General features: G+C 33.8%; 1 protein-coding gene across 7 annotated transcripts in view; it reads right to left on the reverse strand.

Moving 5' to 3' along the window:
- Positions 1 to 21,359, reverse strand: part of Fut9 (fucosyltransferase 9) — a 194,864-nt gene that overhangs the window by 146,672 nt on the left and 26,833 nt on the right. The window contains exon 2 of one of the 7 annotated variants that reach the window (XM_078019595.1): positions 20,237 to 20,348. The exons of the other annotated variants lie outside the window; for them this stretch is intronic. The gene's annotated coding sequence lies outside the window, so the exon portion shown is untranslated. The remainder of the gene's footprint in view (positions 1 to 20,236; positions 20,349 to 21,359) is intronic. 7 annotated transcript variants of the gene reach the window in all.

Raw genomic sequence — 21,359 nt, forward strand, 5'->3', positions numbered from 1 at the left:
GATTTCAAGCCAAAGTTAATCAAAAGGGATAAAGAGGGACACTACATACTGCTCAAGGGAACCATACACCAACAAGACTTAACAATCATAAATATATATGCCCCAAATAATGGTGCAGCTATGTTCATCAAGCAAACTCTTCTCAAGTTCAAGAGTCTAATAGACCACCATACAATAATCATGGGAGACTTCAACACAACTCTCTCACCACTGGACAGATCTTCCAAACAAAAGTTAAATAAGGAAACTATAGAACTCAATAACACAATCAACAACCTAGACTTAATTGACATATATAGAATATACCACCCAACATCAAGTAGTTACACTTTTTTCTCAGCAGCACATGGATCCTTCTCAAAAATAGATCATATTTTATGTCACAGGGCAACTCTTAGACAATATAAAGGAGTAGAGATAATACCATGCATCTTGTCTGATCATAATGGAATGAAACTGAAAATCAATGATAAAAGAAGGAAGGAAAAATCAGGCATCACTTGGAGAATGAACAATAGGTTACTGAATGATCAATGGGTTTTAGAAGACATCAAGGATGAAATTAAAAAGAGTTAAACGAAAGTTAACTTAGAGTTAAACGAAAACACAGACACAACATATCGGAATCTATGGGACACATTGAAAGCAGTTCTAAGAGGAAAATTTATTGCTTGGCGTTCATTCCTTAAAAAAAGAAAAAACCAACAAATAAATGATCTCATACTTCATCTCAAAATCCTAGAAAAAGAAGAGCAAAACAACAGCAAAAGAAGTAGAAGGCAAGAAATAATTAAAATCAGAGCTGAAATTAATGAAATCGAAACAAAAGAAACAATTGAAAAAATTGACAAAACTAAAAGCTGGTTCTTTGAAAAAATAAATAAAATTGACAGACCCTTAGCCATGGTAACAAAGAGAAGAAGAGAGAGAACCCAAATTACTAGCATACAGGATGAAAAAGGCAATATCACAACAGACACTTCAGAAATACAGAAGATAATCAGAAATTATTTTGAATCCTTATACTCCAATAAAATAGAAGATAGTGAAGGCATAGATAAATTTCTTAAGTCATATTATCTGCCCAGATTGAGTCAGGAGGATATAGACAACCTAAACAGACCAATAACATTAGAGGAAATAGAAGAAACCATCAAAAGAGTACCAACTAAGAAAAGCCCAGGACCGGATGGGTATACAGCAGAGTTTTACAAAACCTTTAAAGAGGAACTAACACCAATACATTTCAAGCTATTTCAGGAAATAGAAAAACAGGGAGAACTTCCAAATACATTCTACGAGGCCAACATCACCCTGATGCCTAAACCAGACAAAGACACTTCAAAGAAAGAAAACTACAGACCAATATCTCTAATGAACCTAGATGCAAAAATCCTCAATAAAATTCTGGCAAATCAGATTCAAAAACATATCAAAAAAATTATACACCATGATCAAGTAAGATTCATCCCTTGGATGCAAGGCTGGTTCAAATACAAAAATCAATAAATGCTATTCACCACATCAATAGACTTAAAAATAAGAACCATATGATCATCTCGATAGATGCAGAAAAAGCATTCGACAAAGTACAGCATCCCTTTATGTTCAAAACTCTAGAAAAATTAGGGATAAAAGGATCATACCTCAACATTGTAAAAGCAATCTATGATAAGCCACAGGCCAGCATCATTCTGAATGGAGAAAAATTGAAGGCATTTCCTCTAAGATCTGGTACAAGACAGGGATGCCCTCTCTCACCACTTCTGTTCAACATAGTCCTTGAAACACTGGCCAGAGCAATTAGACAGACGAAAGAAATTAAAGGCATAAAAATAGGAAAAGAAGAACTTAAATTTTCACTATTTGCAGATGACATGATTATTTACCTAGCAGACCCAAAAGGGTCTACAAAGAAACTATTAGAGCTAATAAATGAATTCAGCAAAGTGTCAGGATATAAAATCAACACGCATAAATCAAATGCATTCCTGTATATCAGTGACAAATCCTCTGAAACGGAAATGAGGACAACTACTCCATTCACAATATCCCCCCAAAAAATAAAATACTTGGGAATCAACCTAACAAAAGAGGTGAAAGATTTATACAATGAAAACTACAGAACCCTAAAGAAAGATATAGAAGAAGACCTTAGAAGATGGAGAAATATACCCTGTTCATGGATAGGCAGAACTAACATCATCAAAATGGCAATATTATCAAAAGTTCTTTATAAGTTCAATGCAATGCCAATGAAAATCCCAACAGCATTTCTTGTAGAAATAGATAAAACAATCATAAAATTCATATGGAATAATAAAAGACCCAGAATAGCAAAAATAATGCTAAGCAGGAAGAGCGAATCAGGCGGTATAGCGATACCAGACTTCAAATTATACTACAGAGCAATAGTAACAAAAACAGCGTGGTACTGCTACCAGAACAGGCGGGTGGACCAATGGTACAGAATAGAGGACACAGTAACCAATCCACAAAACTACAACTATCTTATATTTGATAAAGGGGCTAAAAGCATGCAATGGAGGAAGGATAGCATCTTCAACAAATGGTGCTGGGAAAACTGGAAATCCATTTGCATCAAAATGAAACTGAATCCCTTTCTCTCACCATGCATAAAAGTTAACTCAAAATGGATCAAGGAGCTTGATATTAAATCAGAGACACAGCATCTGATAGAAGAAAAAGTTGGCTATGATCTACATACTGTGGGGTCGGGCTCCAAATTCCTCAATAGGACACCCATAGTGCAAGAGTTAACAACTAGAATCAACAAATGGGACTTACTCAAACTAAAAAGTTTTTTTCTCAGCAAAAGAAACAATAAGAGAGATAAATAGGGAGCCTACATCCTGGGAACAAATCTTTACTCCACACACTTCAGATAGAGCCCTAATATCCAGAGTATACAAAGAACACAAAAAATTAGACAATAAGATAACAAATAACCCAATGAACAAATGGGCCAAGGACCTGAACAGACACTTCTCAGAGGAGGACATACAATCAATCAATAAGTACATGAAAAAATGCTCACCATTGCTAGCAGTCAGAGAAATGCAAATCAAAACTACCCTAAGATACTATCTCACTCCAGTAAGATTGGCAGCCATCATGAAGTCCAACAACAACAAGTGCTGGCGAGGATGCGGGGAAAAGGGCAGTATGGAAAGCAGTATGGAGATTTCTTGGAAAGCTGGGAATGGAACCACCATTTGACCCAGCTATTCCCCTTTTAGGTCTATTCCCTAAAGACCTAATAAGAGCATGCTACAGGGACACTGCTACATCGATGTTCATAGCAGCACAATTCACCATAGCAAGATTGTGGAACCAAACTAGATGCCGTTCAATAGATGAATGGATTAAAAAAAAATGTGGCATTTATACACAATGGAGTATTACTCTGCATTAAAAAATGACAAAATCATAGAATTTGGAGGGAAATGGATGGCATTAGAGCAGATTATGCTAAGTGAAGCTAGTCAATCTTTAAAAAACAAATGCCAAATGACTCCTTTGATATAAGAGGAGTAACCAAGGACAGGGTAGGGACGAAGAGCTTGAGAAGAAGATTAACATTAAACAGGAATGAGAGGTGGGAGGGAAAGGGAGTCAGAAGGGAAATCGCATGGAAATGGAAGGTGATCCTCAGGATTATACAAAATTACATGTAAGAGGAAAGGAGGAGTAAGACAAGATAATACAAGTGGAAGAAATGATTTACAGTAGAGGGGTTAGAGAGAGAAAATGGGAGGGGAGGGGAGGGGAGGGGAGGGGAGGGGGGATAGTAGAGAATAGGATAGACAGCAGAATAAATCAGACACTAGAATGACAATGTGTAAATCAATGGAAATGTAACTGATGTAACTGATGTGATTCAGCAATCTGTATACGGGGTAAAAATGGAAGTTCATAACCCTTTTGAATCAAATTGTGAAATATGATATATGAAGAAAGATGTGATGTTTTGAACGACCAACAATAAAAAAAATTAAAAAAAAAGGTGAAATAAAAAAAATGAGAAATAGTAATAGAGATATTAGGTTATTGTTTTATGAAAATAATAGATACAATGTATTTTATTTATTTTTAGTATTAGAATTACATTCAATATATGATTATAAAGATATAAGACAACTAAAGTGGAATTGACTGGGCTATCTTTCAGAATACTCACCTCGATAAGCCTACTCCAACCATGCTGGTATGGCATGGAATATTTTGGCGATTCCAATTTAGGAACTGTTTTCAGAGGCAGGATATGACTCACAAAAGAAAATCAGCCTCACTGCTTTATATTCACACTTTGAAAAAAAAGTAACATTTTTTTTCTGTACAGAGGATATATTGTAGGACAAGGTGGGAATTTAATTCCCAACTAAATTCAAAGCAAGCACTAGAAATTAATCATCTTACAAGGAATTAAGTTAGAAATTAGACTCAGAATGATAAACACTGTAATGAGATGGACAGTTGCTTTAGGTTATTGTTAAAATCTCTTCCAACCCTAAGATTCTGTTTTATATATAATGATGTCAAGCTCCATCATATCCATATCCATCCTTCTTCTTTAGATAGCTGTGTTCTATGTAACTCTCATTTTTATGCAGTATGTTCATGGTCCAGAGTAAAATCTTTGCTCCAAAATAAAACAGTATCAGCCTTCAATGGGTGCACTTGCAGGTATACATGCAGGTGGTTTTTAAAACATCATTCTCTGGATTCCTGCAAATGGTGTCATCACAGATCAAGATGGAGAAATGAGTCTAAAGAAAACTGGCACAAAGACACTCTTGGGTTATTTAGGGAAGGAATGCATGTGCCTGATGTCACGTACTAAACATGTAACACCTTATATTCCATTTAGCAGAAAACACATTCTGCTTCAGCATGATAAACACTCTTGGGGTTTTATCCATTATAGAGTTCAACTTCTACTCTCTTTCACATAATTGTGTTTTATCATTTTTACTATGTTCAAATTAAGTTTTCAGGTGCACAAAATTCTACTGAACAAGGGTAATCAGTATAGATATTATCATCACTGGAAACCAGGCAAAGCATTCAAGATACAAAATAACTAGAGGTAAAACTTTACCAGGTTTTAAATTTATCTCTTCAAAGTAACAACACTGCTAATGCTTAACACACATTACCAAAGGGTGATACTGCTTGGTCTCACTACATTAAACATTTATAAATTCATTACTTAGTACTTAAAACATTCATTTATATTTTCTTACATGGAATTACTATGCATTTAGCTTTTATTCATTTAAAAATGTTCCACTGCATTAGGTCTTCAAAGGGATTTCCAAAGTGTTCAATTACTTCTTCTAACTGTGGCTTTTTCTGTTTTTTTGGAAAAGAGCCAGGTTCCCAGTCTTTGCAGTTACTCTTACTCTCTTCATCCACTTGTTCCAGGGGTTGTGAAAAGAGGTTTTCTTTCATGACTGCCTCAACAGCGAGAGTTCCTTTCTAGCTTTAAAACATTCAGGCTTAAAAAAAAAATTAAACTGGCATCTTTATAAAGCCATAGCTTTTGCTCAGCGAGGAATCAAACCCTCTGAACAATGAATGCTTGTCTAAAGCAACTATTCACAGAAGGTACTGCCTTCTGGGGAATGGGAAAAAGTTTTTACCTAGTGACAAACGGGACTAGCATAACAGAATAGAACTGCATCCAATCCAAAGTGCTGTGTGCTTCCAGCTCTGAAGATCGGTTACAGCCCCTCTGCTATTGACCCATTACATAAAGAAGAGAGTTAAAGCATATCAAAGAAGATCAAGCACCATCCAGATGCAATCATGTGACTTCTTTTTAAATACTTTTAATTTACAGATTTTAAAAAGGTTCAGACAGGCTCGAGGCTTATCCACATGTGTGAATGAAAACTTGATGATTGAGCTATAGTGTGAGTCTGGGAGACAAAAAGGACAAATCTTGAGAAAATCGTCTAGTACATATAAATAGCTTTAACAGTTACTTCAAAAATTTATTTTTATGTTATACTATTTAGGTATCAAAAATTTCAAAGGTCCCTGGAAGACTCCAAGCTTTGCAAATGTTTCTCTATCACACTCTCTCTCACTATTCTTTAGTCCCTGAAGCAAATAAACCACTTAGAAATAAATTTTTAAAAGAAATGTTTGATTTCTCTTTCTCATTAGATTTAGCCACCAGTTTTTGTTTCAGTGATACAGCATTTCAACTTCTTGATCCTGTTCTTGATTCTACTGGTGAAGGAAGAGGTGAATATTTTTGCTTCTTGGGCTCCAGCTTCTCTTCTCCATCTGAGTTCCCCCTTAGAGTTACATGAGTGAGGCCTTACTGGCACTTAGAGAGACTTTAAGTTGGACTAATCAAGGAAAGTGGATCAAATCAAGGGAATAGAAGGGGCAAAGGTGGCACCAAAAATGAGACAGGAGAGGGTTAGAGTGGGGATGTGCACACACAGGGTCTGTCAGAGAAGAGATAGAAAGTTTTAGAATGAGAAGAGGCCTGCCATTGTTTGAATGTGTCCCAGACAAAATCCAGGTATCTCCATTGACCAATATAGAATTAAGAGGAGATTAGGCAATAAGGATTCCTCCCTGAAGAATGGGATTAAAACCTTAGGAAAAAGGCTTCACACTGCATTTGGCTGGTTTTCTAGCTTGTACAAAGACACAGTTTCCCTGTCCTCTGGAGGAGACAGCAAACAAGGCCATCTTGAAGATACAGAGCAGCTCTTCAGAAAAGGAAGCTCCTGATGCCTTGATTTTAGACTTAGTAGCCTCCATAACTGTAAGAAGTATTTCTGTTTTTTACAAATCCCCCAGTCTATAGTGTTCTGTTAAAGCAACAAAAATCCAGTAAGACAGGACCATGGATTACTTGTACTGTACCCCATTGTTACTAAGTGGCAGAATCAGGAAAATTGGTAACTATATGAGATGATGGACATGTTATATCCACAATAGTAACCATTACATCAATAACATCATGTCCTGGGCTTTAAATATGCATACTAAAACTTGTTTAAAAAAAAGAAAAGACCCTTCTTTTAGAGCATAAACATTACATTTCTTGAACATACCTTTAAAAGACTCCCTGTGCATTAAGTAGTACATTATTATTTTGTATAAACATGAACAAGACATGCTACTTTTAAGTCAGTTCTACTTCTTGAAAAGGAGAAAATTATCTGATTGCCTCATATATGGTCACCTGAAGACCATATATAGAAATGTGGGGAATGCAATATTTCTACTTTAGATATTTCCCATACTTTATTCTATGGTTAGTTTTTGTATTTGTAGATGTGAGTTTTTTTTCTTTCTCTCTCCCCTCAATGTTTCCTCTTCCAAAGTCCAATGATGTGTTTTGAAATGACAGCTTTTCTACAGACAGCATGAAATATAAGGGAGGCTAAATTTTATGACAAGTTCTTCACAAATTGCTTCATACATCTGATTTATCTGGAGTGCCATTGCTTCTCTCAATGTCTCTATTCAGCTTTCTCCAATAGCAGTTTTTTATACATAATATTTCTCTTCATTCTGTGCTTACACTAATATTCTATTCCAAAAACTGTACTAAAGAATCCACTAAATATGGCATTTGGAAGCAATAGGTTTTAACCCAGCTTTAGAAACTGGAGAGGGTTAAGGTTAGAATCAATTCAGAAATTTTAAGAAATTAGCTAATGAAATTGTCTAATGTAAATTATGTCCATTATTACTGCTAATAATGTTGAATTTTTTAGAAGTGGTGCTATAAGTGCTTAAGTAATTCAGTTTCCATTTTATTTCTGTTTCTTTATTATTCAGAGGAGTATGTTTTATTGGAGATTTCTCTTCTCCCTGTACATTACAGAATGGTCTGCTCTACCACTCTTTAGCAGTTCCTAATGTTATATATAAAATGAAAGAAGTGACACTCAAACTAAAATATTGTACCACTTTTCTAACACTTTAAGCATTAGAAAAGGAAAAGATAGATACACCTGTTTTTTTCTATCCAAGCCCTGTTTTATCATTATTTCTATATTCAATAAACAATTATGTACACTGTAAATATATTTATAAATATTCTATTATATTATGGATTAAATGATTACTTAGAAGAACTTAGATGTTTCAACATTAGATATATTTGCTGTATTTAGGTTGCTCCTTCCCTATTAACATTATCCTGAAAATTCAACCAGTGATACTCATGAAAAAGGTCTTATAACTCACTTTTTATTGATCAAAAGCAGTTTAATCTGTTATATAAAAATACATTTTTATAAATTCAAACTAAAAGCAGATATGCATGTTTGTAGGGATGATTATCCACCTGACATTTTAATGATCATGATAAAGTAAAAATAAGTTTTATAGATATTATGTATATAACTTTATAATAGAAACTAATCAAATTTTAAAAATTCTTTCCTACCCCATTCAGTGGGAATTAAGGATATGCAGGTATTTGACAATAGTTATCATTATTTTATTTAGTCATAGGAAAGACAGCTTTCAAGGTGAAAATTATTCAATAGGACATAAATGGTCAGTTTATGTAGAAAAGACAATTTTTAATGAAGGTAAAATAAGCCTGAAACTTCAAGCACTGACAGATAATCAACACATCTAAAACATTATTTTTTTGTAAAAAAAAAAAAAAAAAACTAGAACTTAAATCAAATAGAAATAGACCTGAAATGTAAGACTTGGATTTAATATCTCAGATATATTTTGTTATTTGATATTGAGGTGAATAATAATAATAATAATAACCATTTTACAGCCAATGTTATGACATTGAACTGAAGTTATTTTTTCAAAAAATTTGTAGTATGTATAATGAAAATAGGCCACAACATAAAGTGTGTATATAAATTAAAAAGGCAGAAAATGCATATAGCATATGATTTTTACCAAGTTATATTTAAATTACATACTAATTTAATAAGCTTTGTCTCCAAAAAAGAGAGAAAAAAGCATCAAAAACAAAGCAAATATCAGTCACTAATAAGAGAATTAAATTATTTTCCTTAGTGGGTCAAAGAAAAAGATAATTAATGTAAATGCACTGCACATCAAACTATATGACAAATCTATATTTTTTAATTTGTAACATTAAATGTTTTATATCAGATGAGAATGAAATTCTATTGAATAATGAAAATAGGTTAATTAATGCACTACAAAGACTGCCTATAATTGATAAGCAATAATAAGAAACATATGAAATGGTAAACGTAAGTATAATTTAATGATTTTGAAAATACAAAATTATTTGGTTAATATATCAAGGTGTTAGGGGACAGACAGATGAGAATGGGAGGAACACAAGGTTAAGAAAATAGTTCTATAAAATGGGCCCATGGAACTGACCCCCACATGTTTTCTTTTCTAAGAAGCCATTTACCTCAGCTCTTCCTGGCCTCTGTGGACAGGATATGTCACATTCTTCAGCAAACTACCTGTTCTCTACAGGAGAAATGCAGGGCTAAAAGAATGTTGATGAGAGGAACCCAAGTTACCCTGCAGGAGAAGACTTGTGACCAGATCCTAAAACTATAAGAGATAAGGATAGTTTTCCCTAACCATAAAATCTGTAAGGATGTATGTTTGAGAACCCAATTAGAACTGGTCAGCATGGGCCAAGGTGACCTAGAGTTGTCATGATAGTGGGGACTCTGAAGTCTGATATCACCCTGCTGTCAGTGGAAAGTCAAGAGATGGAGAGTGTCCCCTCTCCTTTTCCTATCCCTTCAATGAACTCATTCCTGTTACTCTGAGTGAAATGTGTGAAATCTTTCTGACTTAATCACAAGAATCAGGGCTTGAAGAAAGGTTTTCACATTGCCTCAGTTTCACAGAAGGTCCCAGCTTCATAATAACATGACATAATTTTTGAAAAAATAAAAGGAATTTAAAGAACACTCACAAATAAAGAAAATAAAAGACAAAATCAAGATGGATACAAATGAAAATGATAACTAATATTGACCTAGCATGTACTATATTTCAGACATGCTTATTAGCACATTATCTGTGCTAATTTTCAGTTCACTTTTAAACCACATGAGGCAGGCCCTATCCTTTTCCCTCTTTCAGGCAATAGAACACTGAAATGAGATAGTCTAAGGAGAGTAGGACTGTACACATGATAACCAGGCAGTAGGAGAGTGGGTTCTCCCATGTGCTCTCAATGTTTCTGTTTAAATTTCTAATTTCTGCTATGATAGTTTTTTTTCCACTCCTGAATCAGTTTGCTGTATTGCATAGTCTTGTGTTATACATCCATTGCTTATAATGATTATACTTGTGGGCTTTGTTTTTTTTTGTTTTATTTAAAAACATTCTATTTAAGAATATAAATCCTTTAAAGACAGAGGGTATTTGTTTTATTTTATATTCTGAAGATCTAGTAAAGTGCTTGAATCACAATAATCACTCAGAAATTGGAGGCTCAATACATTAATGAATAAATAAGTACATGAATTCTGCAGGGCACATTTAACATTACACAGTAACCTGAAGACTTGGTCTAGGATTATAGTCTCTGGTAGACTGAAAACAGCTGCTAGACTACAGTACATGAAGGCCAAGACCACACCTGCCTTTTCCATGTTTGTTACAACTTTGGCACTGAGCACAATGCCCAGACAGAAGTGCTCAGTAAAGAAGAGCTGATGGATTGAATGAGTGGATGAATCTGTCCACACCTCCTGCTCACAAAGGGTAAGAAGACCCTTAGGCTAAAAAGGCCTTAAGACCTAAAAATCACATTGGTGAAATTGACCCTGAAACAGAGGAAGAGTTAGTCTTCTGACTACCTCACTCAGCACAGTAACATATTGTAGCACTTTATGATACCCTGGACTTTATGTAGCACTAATAAATATAACTAAACTTGAGAAATAAATCTGCTTTTATATGATTTATTAATTTTATATCTTATATCATATTATGTTCACAAATAACACAGTTTCACAATTTCCCTTGGGCCATAATTTAATACTGGAAATAAATATCATGTACGATTTATGTTACTGGGTGTATCCAATCAAATATTGAAAAGCTTTAGAGAAAGCTTTTAAAAATTGATAGTAAACATGAAACATGTGATATTTTGTTTAGCACTGCAATTATTATTTATTTAAATGTGTCTGTAAACAAATTTATTTTCCTTAGTTTGAATAATTCAGGATTGTCTCCTCATGTTTTCATCATAAAAAAGAAAGGCTTTACTTTGTCCATTTAATGTGGTCATAACTCTAACAGTACTTTGTATAAAATAGGTTTAAAGTTTCTAAACTATAAAAATTAGTAAAATGACCAAATGGTATGAAAATAAATGCATGACTTTAATGCTTCTTTGACATATAAAATCTCTAAAATTTAGGATAATCCTGAAGACTAAGTATAAAATTAATTTTATGGGGATGTAAACTTGTGAGTCATTTTGACATCTTTGGACCAGAGTAGAAATTATTTTTCCATGGACCAGGAAAAAGCCTTTCTAGTTAATCTGATTTGGTACTTAGTTTCAAATAATTTTTAAAAGTCTTTAACTCCTTGGTATATTTTCGGTGATGATTGGGCTTTAGGATCTGCTTGACTGGATAGAGATTATATGAAGAGAAAAGAACAGTAAGATGAAGACAAAGAATATTTCTAGTGTTTTATATTTTAAGATTTTGATCTTATTAAATGTTCACTTGCTCTTTAATTTGTTTTGTCTTTACCCTTTTCTCCAAGTGACCTTCACAAAGAAAAATTAGTAAATAATTTTTGGTGATCCTTTCTGGATATTTCAAGCAGTATACTGAGTATTAAAAATTTTAAATAATCTTTATATTTTAAGTATAGTGTCATCATCTCCCCAACATCTTTAAATGCCTGGTGTCTGCACAGTGAAGTCAGGATTATTCCACTGGAAAATCCTCTGACAGTGTCCTTCTAGGGAACCTATTTCCCTTCTGCCAAAACCTGGCATGTTAGGGTACACATAGGAGTGGCTGTCCAGCTTTCTTTTCCTTTATGTACTGTCTTAATCAATTGGGAGTTAAGGGAAAGAAATTTTGCTTAATTAAGAGCAGTAATTGCTAAACATTTGAAAGTTGTGAAGAAGCTCAAGGGCAAAAGTGAGAAAATTATCAACAAGCAACTCTGCAGAGATGAAATACCAATGAAAGGAAAGGAAAAATCAGCAGTAGACTCAGACTTTCAGTTCTTTGTAATAGTCTCTTCCTTATCCAAGTGTACTTCCTAAAGGATCTTAGAAAACTACCAGTCCTCATTTTAAATAAGAATTTTCAAAAGCATTTCCAGTCAGTCATATAACAATATTTATACTATCAAGGATCAATTTTAAAAAAATATATTTTAGAAGGCTAGGGAAGTAGCTCAGTGGTAAATCATTTGCATAGCATGTGTGAGACCCTGGGTTCAATTCCTAGCACCAAAACAAACACAAAATACAAAAATTCCTTTTATAATATGTGATAGGATAAAAATGCAAAACAGCTATTACTCAATTACTCAAAAATGAATTAAACACTCTGAGAAAATATTTCTAAACAATTTCTCACTGAGAGCTAATATTTAAAAAATATCTTTACAATAAAAATGCAATTATGGGATGATCCTTAAATCAGTGCTACTTGAAGTATGGTATGTAAACTGTTAGTTCTCATATCCAATTTGATATCAATTCAGAAAAGCAAAACAAGCATTTATAAACTTTTACAGAAATTTGACATGAGCAAGTTGTGCAAATGTGTGGTTTTATTTTAAAAAAAATAGTGACATATTGAGAGGGGACAAAAAAGCCTCTTCCTTTCAAGGTAGCTTGAAAAGCATTGGGTTAGATAATAAAGAAAGAAGTTGCTCACAAGCAGAATGCTAAGCCACATATATCAACACGGGTTGTATTTTTAAGTCAAGGGAATGATGGAAAACATATACTATGAAAAAATGGTGTTTTAATAAACTTATTGACTTTGACTTAAATTTAGGTTGTGTTAAATTAAATTCAGACATAGATTCATGGTATGTGACCTGTGTAGTCACATAGGGTCCTGCTTTAAGAAAGTCCCCACACTTGGTTTAATGCTCTGCTATTGCCATCTGGAAATTCTTCACAACTTTATCTTTGATTATTATTATTATTTTTTTGGAACAGGCTGACAATGGAACAAGTATGTGAGTATAGGAGATATATCTGATGTTCACTGCCACCATTTCTAGCAGCCATGTTTCCATAGAGCTTTCCAAATGTGCCATGGTAATAGAGTTCTGGTGGACACACTTCTAGTTAGACATGTTACTTTATTTCTCAGTTTTCTCATTTTTAAAGTAAGGATCATATCTACATTGTAGATTGATTATGGGTAATAAGTCACATATAGCATTTTAGCCATGGACAGATGCAGTCCAAGTAGTGCTCCCAATACACAGAACTGAATATGCCAAGAATTTCACCTTTCTCCTTAGACTTATTATAATACCAGTTTAAGCCAAACAACAGGCATTACTAAAGTTAAAGAAAAGACAAAATCAAAACTATTGTTCACTTGGAGTTTCTCAGCACAGAACTTGAAAACAGCACCAGTGTGGAAGAATGGTAAATCTCCTACCTTTTCCAGTATGTCACAAACAGATAAGCATTAAACCTTCCACTTCCTTTTCAAATCTGTCTCTGATGGTTTACCTGCATTGCTACTTTGTAGAGGGTGGCTTCATAGGAGGTGTGGAAAAAAGCAAGAAGGGATCTTTTTAAGAAAGGGGATAGGAAAGGCAGAATGAGATGGACATCATTACTCTAAGTACATGTATGAAGACACAAATGGTTTGACTCTATATTGTATGCAACCAGAGATATGACAAATTGTGCTCTATCTGTGTAATAGTAATTTAAATGCATTCTGCTGTCATATATAACAAATTAGAATAAATTTAAAATAAACAACAAAAGGAATGATATGAAGACTAAAAATGTAATTCCTTTCTTGTAATGAGACACAAAACTTGTAAATTATTCTTTAAACACTGAATTTTGTCAGAGATTAACATGTATTCTGTATACAGGTGATTGGCATCCCAGAAGAATGAATGTCACTAGTTTCTATAATTCTTAGAATGAGGCTCCAGAATAGTAGACTGGGAGATAGGAATTCCAGAAAACAGCAAAGATGAAGCTATACCATTGTGAGGCAGAAATAATTTTCTAATATATTTTACATCAATCTTTAATTCCTATTCATTACTTCCGAATCAAACAAATCAACCACACTCTTTCTTCAAGAAGTCCTTTCCATAACTGCACTCTAGTCTTTCCATAATTACAATTAGTATTTGTTTAAACATTACTATTTAAAAAAATGGTTCTTTAAATTTACATTTATTAACACATGACAAAACCATGAAGAGGCTACTTTCATTAATATATCCATCTTATAGTAAAGGAAACTCAAGCACAGTAAGGTTCAATACTTTGTGAAAGGATACCCAAGTTGGAAGTAACAAAATCAAGACTCAAACACTAGCAATCAGACTTCAGGGCCTCTACTCTTTCATACTTCACTTTACTGCTTCTGTCACACCTACAAAGAAAAATCAATTCCCCCCATCCAATTTTCCACAACTGGAACTTAGGAGATATCCAGAAATATTTGAGACAAAGTGAATATATGTATTTGTCAATCAAAGCCTCCAGTGCAGCTCTCTTCTCTGGGCTTTAGTTCCATTAGAATGTACTCATCTTCTCTTACAGGAAGCACTAAGTATTACAGGTACTTTAAATCGATATAACCATATGTCCTCACTATCCATTTTCCTCTCAAGCAGCCTACATCTTCATGAATGAAACTACTGTTGACCCCTTTTTTGAGTAGATGTTTCCTCTTTTTCTTTCCACTCCCTTGCTTTTCTTTGTCTACCTTTTCTAAATATCTTACCCAGAAAACTTCAAAATTGTAAATATCTTAGGTAGTGAAATACTTCCACTGAATAACACTGGTAACTGTTTAACGGATTTCAATTTTACTGTCACATTTTTTTTTGCCAGATTTATCTTCTTAAAACTGATGTTTCCACCATCTCATTGTGTAAGGCAGAATTATGACCCTCTCCCAAAGACATTTAGTCAGGAATCCTTGAAACCTGTGAGGAGACTTTGAGCATATCATTAAGATCAAGTGATGTCTTGGATTTTTCTTGTTGGCTGAATTTAATGAGGTGGGTCTCTAAAAGTAATGATCCTTCTACTAGAAGGAATGTATGAGTGAGAAGAAGGTATCGGAAAATACAACCTTGTGACGTCAAAGATGGAAGGAGAGACCATGAACCAAAGAAGGCAGGCAACCTCTAGAAGATGGAATGGAGAAGTCAATGGATTCTTCCCCAAAGCTTCCAAAGGTAACATAGCCTATACAAGTGGAGCCCAGGAAGGCCTGTGTTGGACTTCTGACTTAGAGAGCTCTGAGATATAAATTTGTGTTGCTTTAAGGCACTAAGTTTGGGTAAATTGTTGCAGATGCAACAGAAAACAAATATATTCTATCAGTAATCCAGTGATTCCCTAGAGAGTTTGGAAAATAGTCCTTAATTCCTGTTGTCTGTGTTATGTTCTCTTACTTTTTCTCACACAATACCTATGGTGCTGTCTTCCACAGTCCTTGTTTTACATTCATAGTAGTATGGGATCTGGTGAAGAGGAAGCAGTGGGGAGAAAATGACAAACATGTAAATGAGAAATATATATTTTTTTCTGAAACTAGAATCACAGATAAGATGAATGTAATTAATTCAGAGGTGGAAGCAAATTATGGTAAATTGTTAGTAATCTCAAGGAGAAAGAAATGATGTGATTCAATTCAGCAAATGAAAATTATGCCAATTTACTGTAGGAAAAAAAAAACACAGTTATGTAGTTAACTGTGTTCCTAGAAGCAGAGGTGGATATAGTATGAAGTGAATAAAGCTTAAATATACTTGGTGACTTCATTTTTATGGCCCCTTTGACAGTCCTGAATGTGACCTGAGAGGCTCATACATTCTTGTAACCTTTGCATAAGTGAAGTATTTCTACTGTAATTAGTTAAGGCTATTGTTCCTACCTTTTCTCTATAACATTTTAATTTCTATTGAGTAGCACTGGAAGGAAACACTGTATTTATGATTTTTTATCCTTTTAAAAATTAATTGATTAACTTTTATGTGGTGCTGAGGATAGTACCTTGTGCCTCAAATGTGCTAGGCAAGTACTCTATCACTGAGCCACAACCCAGCCCCATAATTTCCTATTCTAAGAGGTCTCTCAAAGTGTAGAAGCTTAAGATCATGTTAAAGTCTCATTTCTCTTTGCTTAATGAAAAGTGAAGATCAAGTGAGTTGGGAAAGGAAGAAAGTACACTGTTTCATGGATTTTATGTTTCAGGATTTTCTAGTCGCTAGAGAGAAAAACATTGAGAAGACTAAATTCAAAATACATAACTAATTTCTTGTTTAGATAATCACTTTTTTTGATGTAGAATAATCTTACTGGCAAAATGATCTGCTGATAACACTTTATAGGATGACCAAAAGTGGTATTTTATGTAATGGATACGTCTTTACTCATTACTTGCCATGGTGTCAGGATTTGAGTGAATGTTGCAGTTAAGAATATATGTTCACTTGTTTTATGGAGCTTGTATATTCATGGCAGAGCAGCATATAATAAAAGGTTAATAAGTGTAAGTGGCCGGGATTGGTGGTGCACTTCTGTAATCCCAGCAGCTTGGAAGGCTGAGACAGAGAATCACGATTTCAAAGCCAGCCTCAGTAATGGTGAGGTGATAAGCAAGTCAGTGAGACCCTATCTCTAAATAATATACAAAAAATAGGGCTAGGGATGTGGCTCAGTTGTCTAGTGCCCCTGAGTTCAGTCCCTGGTACCAAAAAAAAAAAAAAAAGCTAATAAATACTGTAGATCATTGTCCATAGAGATAAGTTAAAGTCTTCTTCAGACTGGATGATAATAGCAGCCCTTGCTGAAATGGCTACATTTAAGGAGAATCTTGAAAGAAGAGGAGTCATTCTTGCAGAGCTCTCTAGACAAAGAATTTCAGACAAATGGAACATCAAGTTCAAAAGTTTTAGACAGAGTCAGTTATTTGGATTTATAGATTGATATTTTCAAACTGTAATCTATGACCATTTTGTTGGTCTTAAAATCAATTTGGTAAGCTGCAGCAATTTACTTTAAAAAATAGAACAGAAAAGAAATCAAAAAATCAGATTGCTTTGCATATTTTAAGAATATAGTTTTCATAACATGATTGGTTCAGATGTGTGTGGATGAATATGTGTTGGGTCATGATATAAAACATACTGAATCATGGTATAAAACATATTTTCCTCTCTGAGTTCTAGGGAAAAAATGTGAATTACACTGTTGTAAAGCTTATCAAGGGATCTGAATACTGTTCCATGTGAAATAAAACACTGATGGAATGATTTAAGCCACATATACATATATGAAGCATATAAGCTGTTCAAAAGCTGAATCTACTAATTTGCTTTCATTTCTAGCAAGTTCAGAATTTCTAAATTTAAGAATTTAGAAAGCTAAAAATTAGACAACAATGGTGTATTTTATTCCTGGGGTGTTTTCTCTGAGTTTCAAGTTGCAGTCCTGTTCCTGGAGATACCCTTATGTTTTAAGCTGCCATAGGCAACAGGAACACCCAGGAATGGACAAACTATGAAAAGATGCCTAAGCTGCTTGGCAGGCAGATGGCTTCCCAGAGTGATCAGGCTGCGAGTTTGGTGAGTGGGTCTCAGGCTAGGTTTCAGTGTCTGCTTTGCCCATGACTGAGCACCCTTTACCTTCCAGGAACCAAAGGACTACATGAAGTTTCCCTGAATCCACTGAATCTTCTCTTCTTTGTGCCTTATCAGCCAAATTCCAATAGCATTTGCTGTTTTGAATGGTAACTGCTTACTTCTCAGTGCGTATGACATCCAGGGTAATTGGGTACTTAGTACTGTGTCTAGTTTAAAATATTGGCATAAATAAATAGGGTAATAGAATAATAACTAGGAATCAACAAAGTGAATACATTAGATGATAATGTCAGAAACCAGATATAGTTGGTGTATAAGAACAACTTAAGAATAAGATAGCTGGAACAGGATCTTAAAGTCCAGCTATATTCTGCCTGACACTCTGAGATCCTCTCAGCCCCTCATGCTTCAACTTACTCTTGTCTTTTTATTTCTACTCTTGATAATCATATTCATTTTTCTTTTTTTTTTATAGTTTGACTGTTGATAGTTCCTTAGCACCTGGTCTAACATTTGCAACCATCATTTTATTTCAGCATGACTTGCCTACTAAAGGACCCATCTTTCCTAACAATGTCCCCTGAATCCTGACATCTTCCCTTCTGAAGGACATGGTCCATCTCTATCCCATTCTCTGCCACCAAACTTAGGTTAACTGCGAATTATGACTTAGTTTATCAAATGAGATTAGTAAATTAGCATATTAAGCAAGCATTCTGCAAAATTCATGATAGTTTGAACATATAAGACTGCACACAGCAATAATTAATGTTAAAAGAAAAGAGTAAATTCATTTATAAGATTGTGATTAGTAAAAAATTAGTATTTCATACCTAAATATTAAAAGACTACTTAAAATTCATGTGAGTCATTGAATATGATAATTTAAAAATGTGGGAAGTATTTCTAAATAAAATGCATTTCATAAAAACTAAGCAGAGATTGTATTTCAAAAACTGTGATTTTCAGCTATGTTTAAGAAACATAGAGAACTAGAGCACACTACTGATCAAGATTCCACCGCCTAGCCCAATATTTTCAATTAATACTTGTTTGCAAGTTGAGAGCTTCTGTGTCAACACAAATATCAAGCAATATAAGAAAATATGTCACGTGTTTTATTGAGCAGCACAGCTGAAAAACAAAATTTGTACATTTGTATGTTTGATTTTTACTTCAATTTACTAGACATGATTGAGTTTTTCAATAAACATGGACTTTTGGAATATTTCCACTCAGACTAGGCAATTATAAACCTAAATGAGCCTCCTAAAGAAGGTCTGTCTCTATGTACCAATAGAGGTTAAATGATTAAATTTGAAGAATTCCAAGAGGAATCAAATCAAGTTTAAACACAATTATTTAGATCATACTTCCTTTGTTCCAGGCATCATTCTTTCATTTTAGAGGCATATTGTGGATAATTGGAAAATCACCAAGAGTCAGGGCTTTCATTTGCACACATAAGCATTATTTTCTTGAATGTAGGACATGTATAAATATTATGTAAGTTATAATGCTTACAGTATTTTTGATCTTCCATCTCCACCAGATTCCCTAACTCACAGACAGATGGAAATATAATTATTATTATTGAAAAAATGAAACATTAATTTTGAAAGGTACACCCCTGGTTTAAAGTAATAAAATTGATATTTTATTAAAGTTGATAAAATTAAACAGAATCAAAGCAACAAGGTTTATTTCAAGGTGGCTGAAATCTGAATTTGCATGACACGACAACCTTGTTCAAATTTACTGACAACAAAAGTGTTTTAATAAATATTATCTTGAGGATGCCTATTCTATTCGCCATTTAAATATATATATTAATAGCTTCTATTAAGCTCCCTTAATTAATATCACTTAAATGTAAGAAAGTGAGGTACCAAAACAGATATATAAGAGACTGACTAAAGTTTTGCAAAGTTTAAAAAAGACATTATGTTAACATTTTTTTTCTGACAGTTAAGAGAATATGAGGTTCAAACAAGAGAAATCATTCATAGGGATTATGTTCCTGGAAAAATAATAATTACAATCTTATCAATATTTTTAAATTCTAAAGTTAGGTACTTTTGAAAATAATTTATTTCTTGTCTAAATCAAGGGTTCTCAATTTGGAGAATTTTCTGAACATAAAATATTAAAATAAAATAATACTGATATTTTCTGAATAACAGCAATAAAACAATTAAAAACAAATAGCCATTACCTAGGGTAACTAAACATTTTCAACAATAGCATCTGCATTTGCCATGAAACAAATATACAACAATTATAACCTTAGATTAAAGGATAATCCTATAAACTGATCAAATTTAGAAGCCTTAACAATTATCAGCTCTAGGCTTTCATTTCCTTATCTGTGAAATGGGCATAAAAATAGCAAGTATCTCACCAGGCAGAGTGGCACACCTGTAATCCCAGCAGCTAGGGAGGCTGAGATAGGAAGATTCTGAGTTCGAAGTCAGCTTCAGCAACAGAGAGGTACTAAGCAACACAGTGAGACCCTGTGTCAAAATAAGATTAAAATAGTGCAGGAGATGAGCCTCAGTGGTTGAGTGCTCCTGACTTCAATTCCTGGTACACCCCTCCTCCAAAAAAATAGCAGCTATCTCATAGAGGTATTGTGAGAATTCACTGGGTTAATTTACACAAACATCAAATAGATTAATAGACTTAAACCCAATAGGCTAATATATCTAACACCAAAAAAATCAGGTTTTCGACCACATTATACCTAATATGTGATTCATTTCTATAATTTCCATCTTTCTTAAGAACCTTAAATAAATCAAAAGAAAAAAATCCAAAATATATTATGATAGTTTATGATGTGTACGCCAAAGGGTAATGGTGAAGTGTTTTTATATCTGCAATTTTTGCTGTGCACAAAAAAGACAGAATGACAGATAAAGGGATGAATAGATTTTCAAGCACACAGCAACCATAATATAAGGCTAGTTGTAGAATCTAGGCATTGATTTTCAAGCACAAAGCAACCATAATATAAGACTAGTTGTAGAATCTAGGCACTGGGCACATAGAAGTTCTTTCAAATTTTTTTGTCTTAAATTTTAAACAATAAAATAAAAATGGAAGTGTACACAATTTTAAAGAAACATTATTAAAAATTTAGCACCTATTTAGCAAGAAAAAAAAGTTAAAATAGAAAAAAAATCATTTTCAGGCATTTTTCCTAACACCTGTCTGGGAATTCCCATAGTTACACTGAATGTTTGCTTTTGGCCCCCTTGTTTAAAATTGCTAATTGTGATGGTGCCCATATAGGCATAAATATATTTTACCTGACTTCTGTTCAGCCACATACCAAGGGAGGCCCTTGTTGCTATGGGCACAACTTGCATCCAGTTCTAACATACTTAATGTATCTAAAGCTGGGCTGTGGGAGTTTGGGCATCATGCACAGATAATCGGGAAATTACTAAGAGTATAAGTTGGTTTCTAGTCTGAGCAAAGTTCTCGAAAAGCACCGCCATTGAAAAGTAGGTACTTCTTGA

This window comes from Ictidomys tridecemlineatus, chromosome 8 (assembly GCF_052094955.1).
Source record: "Ictidomys tridecemlineatus isolate mIctTri1 chromosome 8, mIctTri1.hap1, whole genome shotgun sequence".
Lineage (NCBI taxonomy): Eukaryota > Metazoa > Chordata > Mammalia > Rodentia > Sciuridae > Ictidomys > Ictidomys tridecemlineatus.